This window comes from Colius striatus, chromosome 10 (assembly GCF_028858725.1).
Source record: "Colius striatus isolate bColStr4 chromosome 10, bColStr4.1.hap1, whole genome shotgun sequence".
Taxonomy (NCBI): Eukaryota; Metazoa; Chordata; class Aves; order Coliiformes; family Coliidae; genus Colius; species Colius striatus.
In genome coordinates, this window is record NC_084768.1 from 14,246,574 (window position 1) to 14,256,400 (window position 9,827).

The window sequence follows — 9,827 nt, forward strand, 5'->3', positions numbered from 1 at the left end:
TGAGAAAACGGGTTCTCATTCTCTTTACTGTATTGTTTAGGAAGACTCCTAAACTCCGCTTCAGCCTTTTGCACGTGATGATAAGCAAATATTTTTTCTACTTAAGAAATATTGCCTGAAGTCTTATAAATATTGTTCAGTGGTCTTTCAATGTGGATAACCTCCAATTTTATAAATACTGTTGCGAGCATTTTGCACTTATATCTGATTTAAGTATTTCATTAAGTATTATCAATTTCTATATGTAGAAATACATACAGATACAAAAGTTCAGGCTATTGTCAAGTTTTGAGAAGTAAAAAGATACAATTTTACAAGCAATATGAATTTTAGTAAAACTTGAAAATAAAATTAAAGAAACTTTGTAAGGAGGTGGTTAAATTTTATACAACTGAGGCCATGGGGGTGTATTGTTTTGAGAAAGGAATGTTACTTTTACTACAGAGAGCACAAGGTGGATAGTGTTTCTCTGTATTTAATAGTTGCAAATTGGAGCCCACAGTCTTCCCTTGCAGTTGAGCACACTCTCTGTCTTGCACAAGGCTGCTGTAACGAATGTACTTTTGGTAATGAAGAGTTCAAGTGTTGTGGGCCATATAATTTCTTCTTTAAACTTCTTTTAGGTGAAAAGGAAAAATGAAACATCAAGAATTCCTTGTAGCGTTTAAATTGTTTTACATAAAGCTCAATTGTCAAATTTTATGGAAATGGTTACGTATACTAATGTTGGTAACCAACATGCCACTGATTATAAAATCAATTAAATTTAACAGTTCCTTACCAAACAGAAGGAAAAAAAAGTACTATGAAAAAGTCATCTTATAAGATAATACATGAAATATTACCTGTACCAGATAACCCTTCATGTGTTTTGGGTGTTCATTTTATTTTGAGAAGTTAATGTTTTCAATCAATTTATCCTCAGAGGATAATTTGTCTCATTACACTGATAAAATAACAAGATAAAAATAATCCTTGTGCTCTAATTCTGCACAGAGCTGTCTCTTATCATAGTGACCTGTAAATAAATAGTGATTCCAGTTTTACTAGAATTTACTGCAATGAAGTATGTCAATATATCTTAATAATTTTTCTGAGTTCTCATTTATGCATACACTGTTTCCAGCACATAAGACATAGTGGTACCACTACTCAATTTAGTAATTATTTGCGTTTTCCAGCCATGCACTGGTAAGTTGCCACATGAAAAGCACCCTGCCTTATAAAGCCTGATAAGTACTTCTTGCTATTTGTAATGATTTGTATAGTAAATTAGTGTTGTTTTACTACTGCAATTCCCTTTAAAACCTAGATGATAACACTAAAGCCTCATTAATTATCACTATAAAAGCCTCCCAAATTCTTTTGAAGTGTTAGTTCTAGTTTATATAGGTGCTGATGACAGTAGGACTATACACGTCTTGTTAGTGTGTGTTGCAGGTGGAGATGAATGTTGGTTTCTCAAAATCTCATCTAGAATGAGATAAGGTAGTAATCCAGCCTGAATGCTATTCTAAAAGTAACTGATTGCCTATTATAATTTGGTGCACAGTTTGCAGGGTGCTGGGAGATGTATGCAATTGTTTGTGCTTTTATGTTCAGACAATGCTGTGCTCAAGATGATGGAAAATACATCGCTGTTTCTCTCTGTAAGCAATAGTCTTTAGATGCAGCATGAGGATTTAATGAAATTTGGTGTTCATAAAATTCTGAGCTCGTAATCTTAAAAATATGATGAGTGATGAATATTTCACACTTTTAAAGGTACTAATTTTGCAAATTACAGATACATCTTTTGTGACACCTTTAGTATGCCAGATGTTACTTCGGTGAAAGTGAAATTTGATTTTATGCAACCCTATCTGTAATAAAATTATTATCCAAATAGCTATAAATGTGATTGATGTATTTGGGAAAATGTCATCTGCTATTCAGTTTTGCACCTTTATGTGAATAATACAAATGGTCTTATTTCTGATTTGCTTCACAATTTGTCTATTTCCTTTTTTTTCTTAGATGAATGTAATATAAAGCTTAAAAAAATCGTGTTCTTTGTATTTAGGAGTGAAATAATCTTTAAGCTAATTTACAATATTTTTATTAAGAAAAAGTTATCTGGCAAGATGTAAAGCAGGGCATAAGATTTTAACACTGATATCTGTGATGACAAAGAAGCAAATTGTAGATTCTTTTTTTCTACTTTAGAACGTGAACTTCTGCTGCTTTTCAAATTGCATATTGTTTTTAATGAAAACAGCTCTGAGAATTACTATTCCAAAGTTCGAATATTGTAGTAAAGTTATATAATGCTCTTAGAGTTTTTTTCTGCCAGAAGATATTTCAGAACAATTAGAGGTCAGGGTGATGACTGTTTGCACTTTTGAAATCAAATGCATGTTTGCCATGAACTTCAGAACTCAACTGTAGCAATAGGAGTTTAACCTGAAATTTATATTCACTATTGTTTTCTTTTTCATTTCTCTGACTCCCTATGTTTGTAAGCATTTTGCTTTTAAATGTTATGCTTTGAAAGACGTGTGATTTCATTTATGAAAGACGTGAACAAAGTTACAGTCTTGGAAGTCAAAGATAGGGAAAATCCTTGTAATTTATTGAAGATACTTGAGAATACTAACAGTCTTGGATTAAAAAAATATGCAGCCTGAAGTACATACTTTCTCTTCAGAAAAGGTACATTCAACATTTGAGATTCAGGGAATGACAACTAAAAAGAAAAAGATTGAGACAGCATAAATGTAAAGAAAGTCTCGCTTTTTTGGAAATATGTATTAGCTTTAAATGTAACACAAGGTGTGTAGATTGAACATGAGCTACCTATTTGATTGCTGATGTGTTTAGGCTACCCTATCTCTCAGCTATAAGAGCTTGTAAACAGAAAGGTTGTGAACAGCTTTTCCAGTTTTCTTTGAACAGTGACGGTCCTTACGTAAATCTTTATTGCTATGTCAAGGCTCTATGAGAAGAATTTAGCTATTGATTTTGTAGCTGAATCATTAGTCTGTGGGGTTCTCCAGTTCCATGAGAATTAATGGAAATTTTTGAATTGTAATAAACCTAATTTTACTGTATTGTATTTGAGAAAGGATAAATAAATGTCTCCTTTTCTTTGAAATTAGAGAACATCTGTCAGTTCTAGTCTATAGAGTCATTACTGCAAGAGTACTGCTGCAGGCACCTGTGTGTAGCATGCTGAATAATATCAGGGAAAATGATATCCGGTAAAATCTTTCATCTGAAGATCACATCAAAACAATCGCCACTTGGTAAGATTATTTTGTAGTTTGTAAATTATTAGGAAATCATTACTGTGGAAGACAGAGTAACTGCTATTCCAAAGCTCAACAGGTAACCCCAGCTTGCAGCATAAGTTAGTTTTCCAAGAGCTCAGATGAAGAACATGACACTACAGGAACAAATCCAGTCCTTTCTTCTCAAATCTTCATCTGTCTTTCTTTATTCTTGCTATCCTAGTCATGTTTGCTGAGTGTGGTCTCTGGAAATTGATACATAAAACTGCATGCAAAGCACGGTATCTCACAGTAAGGTGAGTGAGGTAGTGGATCAGAAAAGGCAAGTGAGCTGCTTCTCCTAGGATGAAGTGCTATGCCTTTGCAGTTACGGGGATAATAATTTGTTGGCATATGTGAGGAACTCGTCCTATCTTCCTTCTCCCCAGTTTGCTAACATACCCACCAGACTGACTGGGATATAAATAAGTCAGTAAAGATCATTATAAATAAGTCAGTGAGAACACTGGCTGGATACTTCTGTTTCTAACCTTTCCAACTTGTAAGAGGGATTGAGCCTATGGATAAGACTAGAGCTAGTTCAAAGTAGATCCCTGACACAGGATTAGTGTTGATATTGTGTACTCAGCTCCTCAGTTTTGGTCAGAAAACCTGCTTCTGTGGTCTCTTGAGTGCTAGGTGCACCCAAGATCTTGCCCTGTTAATATTCACTAGGAATGTGAGCTCATGCATGTTGCATAAATTAATTGCTAATGAGATTGGAAAGCCTGGGTGTTTTATCTTGGGAAGTTACTGTAACTGGAGGGAGATAGGTCCTGTCGGAAACTAAAGGTTATAAACAGCAGTCCCCAAACCTTTTCTTTAGTGTTTCTCTCACCATTGCATTTCTGAAGCTTTCATGGAGGCAGAGGAAATGAAAGCAAGTTTCACTGTTCTTTTAAAGTGTTTGATTACTAAAGGCAGTTTATATTGACTTGTTTTTTCTGTCTTTCTTGAGGATGAATAGTTAAAATATTTCATTATTACTGTTTGTTTTGGGAGCATGAGCTACATTAATTAACTATATAAAAGAAATAAAGTATTTGAATTTCAGATGAACTCTAATTGCAGAAACATATCGCACCACAGTGCTTCATAATATCTAAGAATGCAAGTTTCTGCATACTAAAAGTATTGGTTTATTTTTGTTCCCAAATACTTTTCTTTGTCCTTTTAATAAGGAAATAAGTTTTCAGAATGGTGAACAGCCAGGGAGGAAAAAACTTCTAATGACAGACTGAATGGTTACAAGTTGTGCTTGTAACACAGATGATCTAACGACTTGTCTGCTCCTTTTACTTGACAACTCTTCCAGTAAAAGCACCAACTTGTGCTTTATACGTGTAAACTCTCTGTTACTTGGTATGAGAAAGAAACCATGGTAAATCCATTGCAAGTCATACTCTCTAGATATTCATAATATTGAATCTCTGTCACAACCCTTCACCCATCCTTTCCAAACATGCTTGTTTTCACAATGTGGATTTTATTGCCAATAAGTTTTTTTTATAAGTTTTGAAACCAGTAAGCCTTTTGTGAAGCATGTCTAGGTAAGCTAAATTTTTGATTATCAGATACAGAGTCTGATCAACAGAATGATACAAATTTAATCTCTCTTGGTAAGAATATCTGAAGTGCCCAATGGATGTTTCTGATGGACAAACTTGGTAGTAAACAAATTCTAATTGTAAGACTACAAAAATAGAAGCTGACATTGTCTCTTCTATGTTAAGAAAGCAAAATAGTATGTTGTTTCATGGTTGATAGGTTTTCTTTATAAAGTGAAGCAGGAAGGAAAGGGGCCAACTATGATCCAAACAAATGTTAAAAAATTGCAAGTATGATGTCTTTCCAGGACCAGAAGCATTATGCATTGAGGTGAAGCTCTAGGTTAACATCATACCAGTACAAATGCTTTACTGTTACTTATTTATTCAAATGTATCAAACACTATCTACTGAATACACAAGGTTCTTGACTGGAGTGAATTGCCCTTAAGGATAGATTCATTGAAACTCATCTCAAATTGGTGAGTTAGTTCATAGGGTACAAGGCAACTAAAGCCTTATCTGAGAATTAAAAAGAATTAAAAAAAAAGACCTTGGCACAAAGAACAGGCTTAGGTTAATGAGACTGCTGGTGACACAAACTGGGAAAGATAACATGATAAAAAAGAATAGTGGAATATTGTCCAAGAAGATGGCCTTTAAAACTTGACTAATAGAATTTTAATAGTTTAAAATGAAAGGTCATAACTTCAGGGACTAAGCACTGAGGGAAGTTCATTTGAGATGACAGATGAAAAATACCTTGATACACTAGTCAGTCATAAACTGACTGTAAGCCACTAGCAGGCTGCACGTGGGGAAAAACGACTCTGGTATGCATCACAGGGAGGAAATCCAGGAGGTGATGTAGACAAAAACCAGGCTGGTTTTTGGGCAGAACTTTATAAAGAGAGGTTATATGATATAGTTGCAAAGTACTAGCAAAAAACCTGTGACCCCCCCGTAGGTTGCTTATGATTCTAAGAATTATTTTGGCCAGTGGTAGTACTGAATTACTAGGTGTTTTGAACTTTTCTGGGCTCGTTTGGACAGACAGATCCAGGAAAGGCAGGTAAGATTATAAAGAGTATTCTAGAACTGGGATGAAGGAACTTGTCTTTTTAACAAAAGTACAATGCCAAAGCCCACTTGGGGCTTCTCAGCAGGGTAGGTGATTTTGGATTTTGCTCTTCAAAGTTGTGGAGAGAGATGGCTAAGCTAAGGCTTTCATACTGCATGCCAAAAGAAGGGGAAACTGTGTCAGGGAAGGGAAAGAGATGTCCCTCGAGTGTTGAGGATTCTACTTCTGGGGCTTGGAATGACTTACTTCCACCAATAGCTACTGTTCCTATTGACCTTTCCTTTGGTATTAGCAGCTGCTCCTGATTTTCAGATGGATGCAGTCGTTTTGCTGTCCTACACATGTGCTTAATGCCAGCACTACAATTTTTGAATGTGCAGAGGGAGTCTGTCAAGGTTTCAACTTGTCTCCAGGAACAGCTCAGGGAAGTTCTGGTCTTCAGCAATATTCAAGTGTAGGCACTGAGTTGCCCAGGACATATAAGAGAAAAGAACTAAATTCTGCTTAGCTTCTAGTTTTGATTGAAGAAAGGGTGCAGACAACATAATATCTGTTGGTTACGCTGCAGGCTGTTGCTTGGAACACTGTTTTCTTCATTGTCTAAATTTGTAATTCCCAGTAAATACAAAAATGTCTGAGATTTGTGCCCTGCTAAACTCTCTACAATATGCTGTTCCTCTGCATTTCTGGCCTTTCAAATTTGTGGTTAGTCTCTTGAATGATTAGGGGAAAAGAAATTGGTAAATAGCTTTGGCTGTACTCAGCTCTGTGTTGAACATCAATTATTTTTATGGCTGTAATAAAATGAATAGCAGTGTAACAGCTGCCCTGGGTTTTCAATTAAATGCATTAATGCATATGCAAGAAATAGCTTGTCTCAATAGTATTTATGGGGAAGAGAATATTTTTCAATATTTGTTACAAGTCATTATTATATGTTACTTGGAAATGTGAGTGTGGAGTTGCAGGCATACTGCTTTATTAGTTACAGGTGGAATGTGTGGTAATTACCCTCACCACTTTGCACTATTTCTTAATGATGACAATTTTCATTGCATAAAAATAGGGCTTTGTCGGCTTGATGAACAAGCCTGTAGTTGGTGCTGGTTTTAGTAAAAAATTGCCTAATGTTCATAGAAGGGCCTGAATGCATATTTACAACTTGACTGTATTATTTTTTTAAAGAAATGTGGATGACATGAGTGAAGTCTGTGAATTCCTGGTTTATTTCAGTGGTTTGAGGGTGGAAAGTAGTTGCTTTGCTCATTGTTTCCAATCTGTGTTCTCCAGCATGCTTTATTTTCTTCATCTTTGCTCCATGTCAGAATCATGCCTTTGACAGTTTCATTTGCCTGCAGCTTTCATTCTTCTCATTTCTGCCCCTAAGCTTGCCAAACAACACTGAACAATAAGGGATCCTCTTAGTCCACCCAGTTTAGCTTTTATCAGACTTTGCACTACAGCTCATTTTTCTATTCTTTCCAGACATATCTTGTATTTGGGGCTTCACTATCCCTGCCAGTGAGTCTGAAAGAATGATCTTATCACACTGTTTTTACAGATATTATTTCATGTATATGAATGATAGACTGCCTAGTATCTATTAATATTTCCACCACAAGTGCAACGGCAAAAGTCACCTTGATATTGGAGTGTGGAAGCTGGATGATTAAAAACATAAGTACAATCCTGCTGTCTTGTCTTCTTCAGCTCTAAGGCAAGTAGGAGTTTGAGTAGCTTTATTAAATCTTCATTGTCGTATCCAGAGGAAGTAATGAGGTCTAATAGTTAGCAAAAGTGCCAGTTAGGATTAGTATGAGACAGGTAGTGTTACGTGTGTAATTCAGTCATTTTACTCAGTGCTAAGATGCTTTTATTGAATTACTGCAGAACAAATTTCCACTTTTATTACTGAGAACACTTGAGTAAATGAATGAATAAAATAATGAATAACCTTGAACCATTTGAATTGTGGCCTTGATAGCAAGCTTGCAATCTTTCTTCCCAATGCTATTCTACCTCCCATCCCATGATGTCACATCCAAGATCCCTTGGCTTTCCTGTTTACCAAATTGGTGTTTGCTAGTTTACATGGAAACAGAGGTGGGTAACAGAAATTTGTTTATTATGGTTAACTAGGATTTCATACTGTTTCTTGATGCATCTTTTGAAATGGTTATCTTCTAAAATCTTATCATTTAGAAATAAAGTTCCCAACAATTTAGCTAGAATGGAGTGTTGAGTCATTGCAAGAAATCCTCATCTATCATAATTAGTTCTTAAAACATTTCCCTTAAAAGTGATCACAGAAAATACTTTGGAATCCATGGCAACTGGCTCCACAACATTAAAAAAGAAACTGAAATTGTTTATACTTGATACTGTCACTGTGCAGATAGAAAACAAGTCCTCTGATACATTTACGTGGACAGACAATGTGGATTTTATGAAGTTGAGAAGTTTATTTTCTACAGCCATCACAATGAATTATTTATAAGAGAGTGTTGATTGATGACAAGGTTAAGTAAGCAGAAAAAAAAAATCTATTTAAACACTTCAGTTTATGGAACAGGAATGTATTTACATTATCTGGAAAAATATTTTTTCATTATTATTTGTTGTATAATAAAACCTGGATTTTCATATCAGGTTTTCACTCTGAGGAAGTACATAAATCTACTGTCAGCTTCTATCCTGAGAAGCATATAATCTAAGTCAAGACAAGCTATGTATAGACAAAAGCATAAGGCAAAATAACTAGGGAACTGAAAACTAGAAATTAATGGAAGATTTTCCCCAAATGCCTCAGGGAATGAGGATTTTCAGCATTTTGCATGTGTCTCACAGAATGGATTGAACAGAGTGCTGCATGACTCTGATCTGCCTTCACCCTGAGTGGCTTTTTCCCTGGACTCTGTTTTCCCTCAGTTCTGTATGATCAGTTCTTAGTCTGATTTGAATGAAAAAAACACCCTGTTATGTTTGCGTACAAACATATGGGAACAAAGAAATGAGCTCTGCTTTGTCAGAGTTCGTGGAGTGCAGGTAAAATAATTTCTCCTGGAAAATGTGGAATGACACTTCCTCCTCTGTTCAGGATTAAAACAACCTTTTCAGCAGTTAGTGCTTCGTGCCTCTTCCCTCAGATTACTTCCAGCCAGCTTTTTGTAATTATCTCCTCATTATGTTCATGTGGGATGGGAGTTTAAAAGATGACATCACTCAGCCACATATTGTGATATGTATGAGTAATCAGTAGTTAACAATGCAACAATTAATTCCTCTGTGGCATTTTATTTGTCACTTAAATATATTCCTTTGACTCACAGAGTAACTCATACCCTGCAGGAAAAAAGAAATCAGCTCATTAGAGCTGATCTGCAGTTATCACTTGACTAATATCTCCACTGACGTTGCTGGGCCTCATTTATTTTAACCTCGATCTGGTATCTCTTCTTTTTTTTTTTTCTTTTTCTCAGTGGAATATCTGTCTTACTTCCAGGCAGAACAAAGGCACATTCTTGCCTTTCCTAAAGATCAGTCTTGCTTCTAGATTCTCTGTGGATTTACTTATTTCTTTGAGTTTGTGTTCACAAGAGTAAAACATTTTTACCCTTTGCCTGACTATTTTAACTATGGCTGATGAAATTGAAAAGCCAATGACATTTGGTTTTACTGAGGAAAAACCTCGAGTCTTCTGTGCTAGGTTTGGTCTGCACAGTAGAGGTATTTTGGAATACTTACTATCTTTTTTTAAGAGGAAGGTCCCACATGATGTAGTTCCATCTCTCATGTGGCCTGAAAAGCATGAGAGGTAGCATTCTAGGAACCTCTCCAGAGCACCTGAAGGGAACATGCTGTTGCACAGGTGGGGGACATGTACAGCAGCAC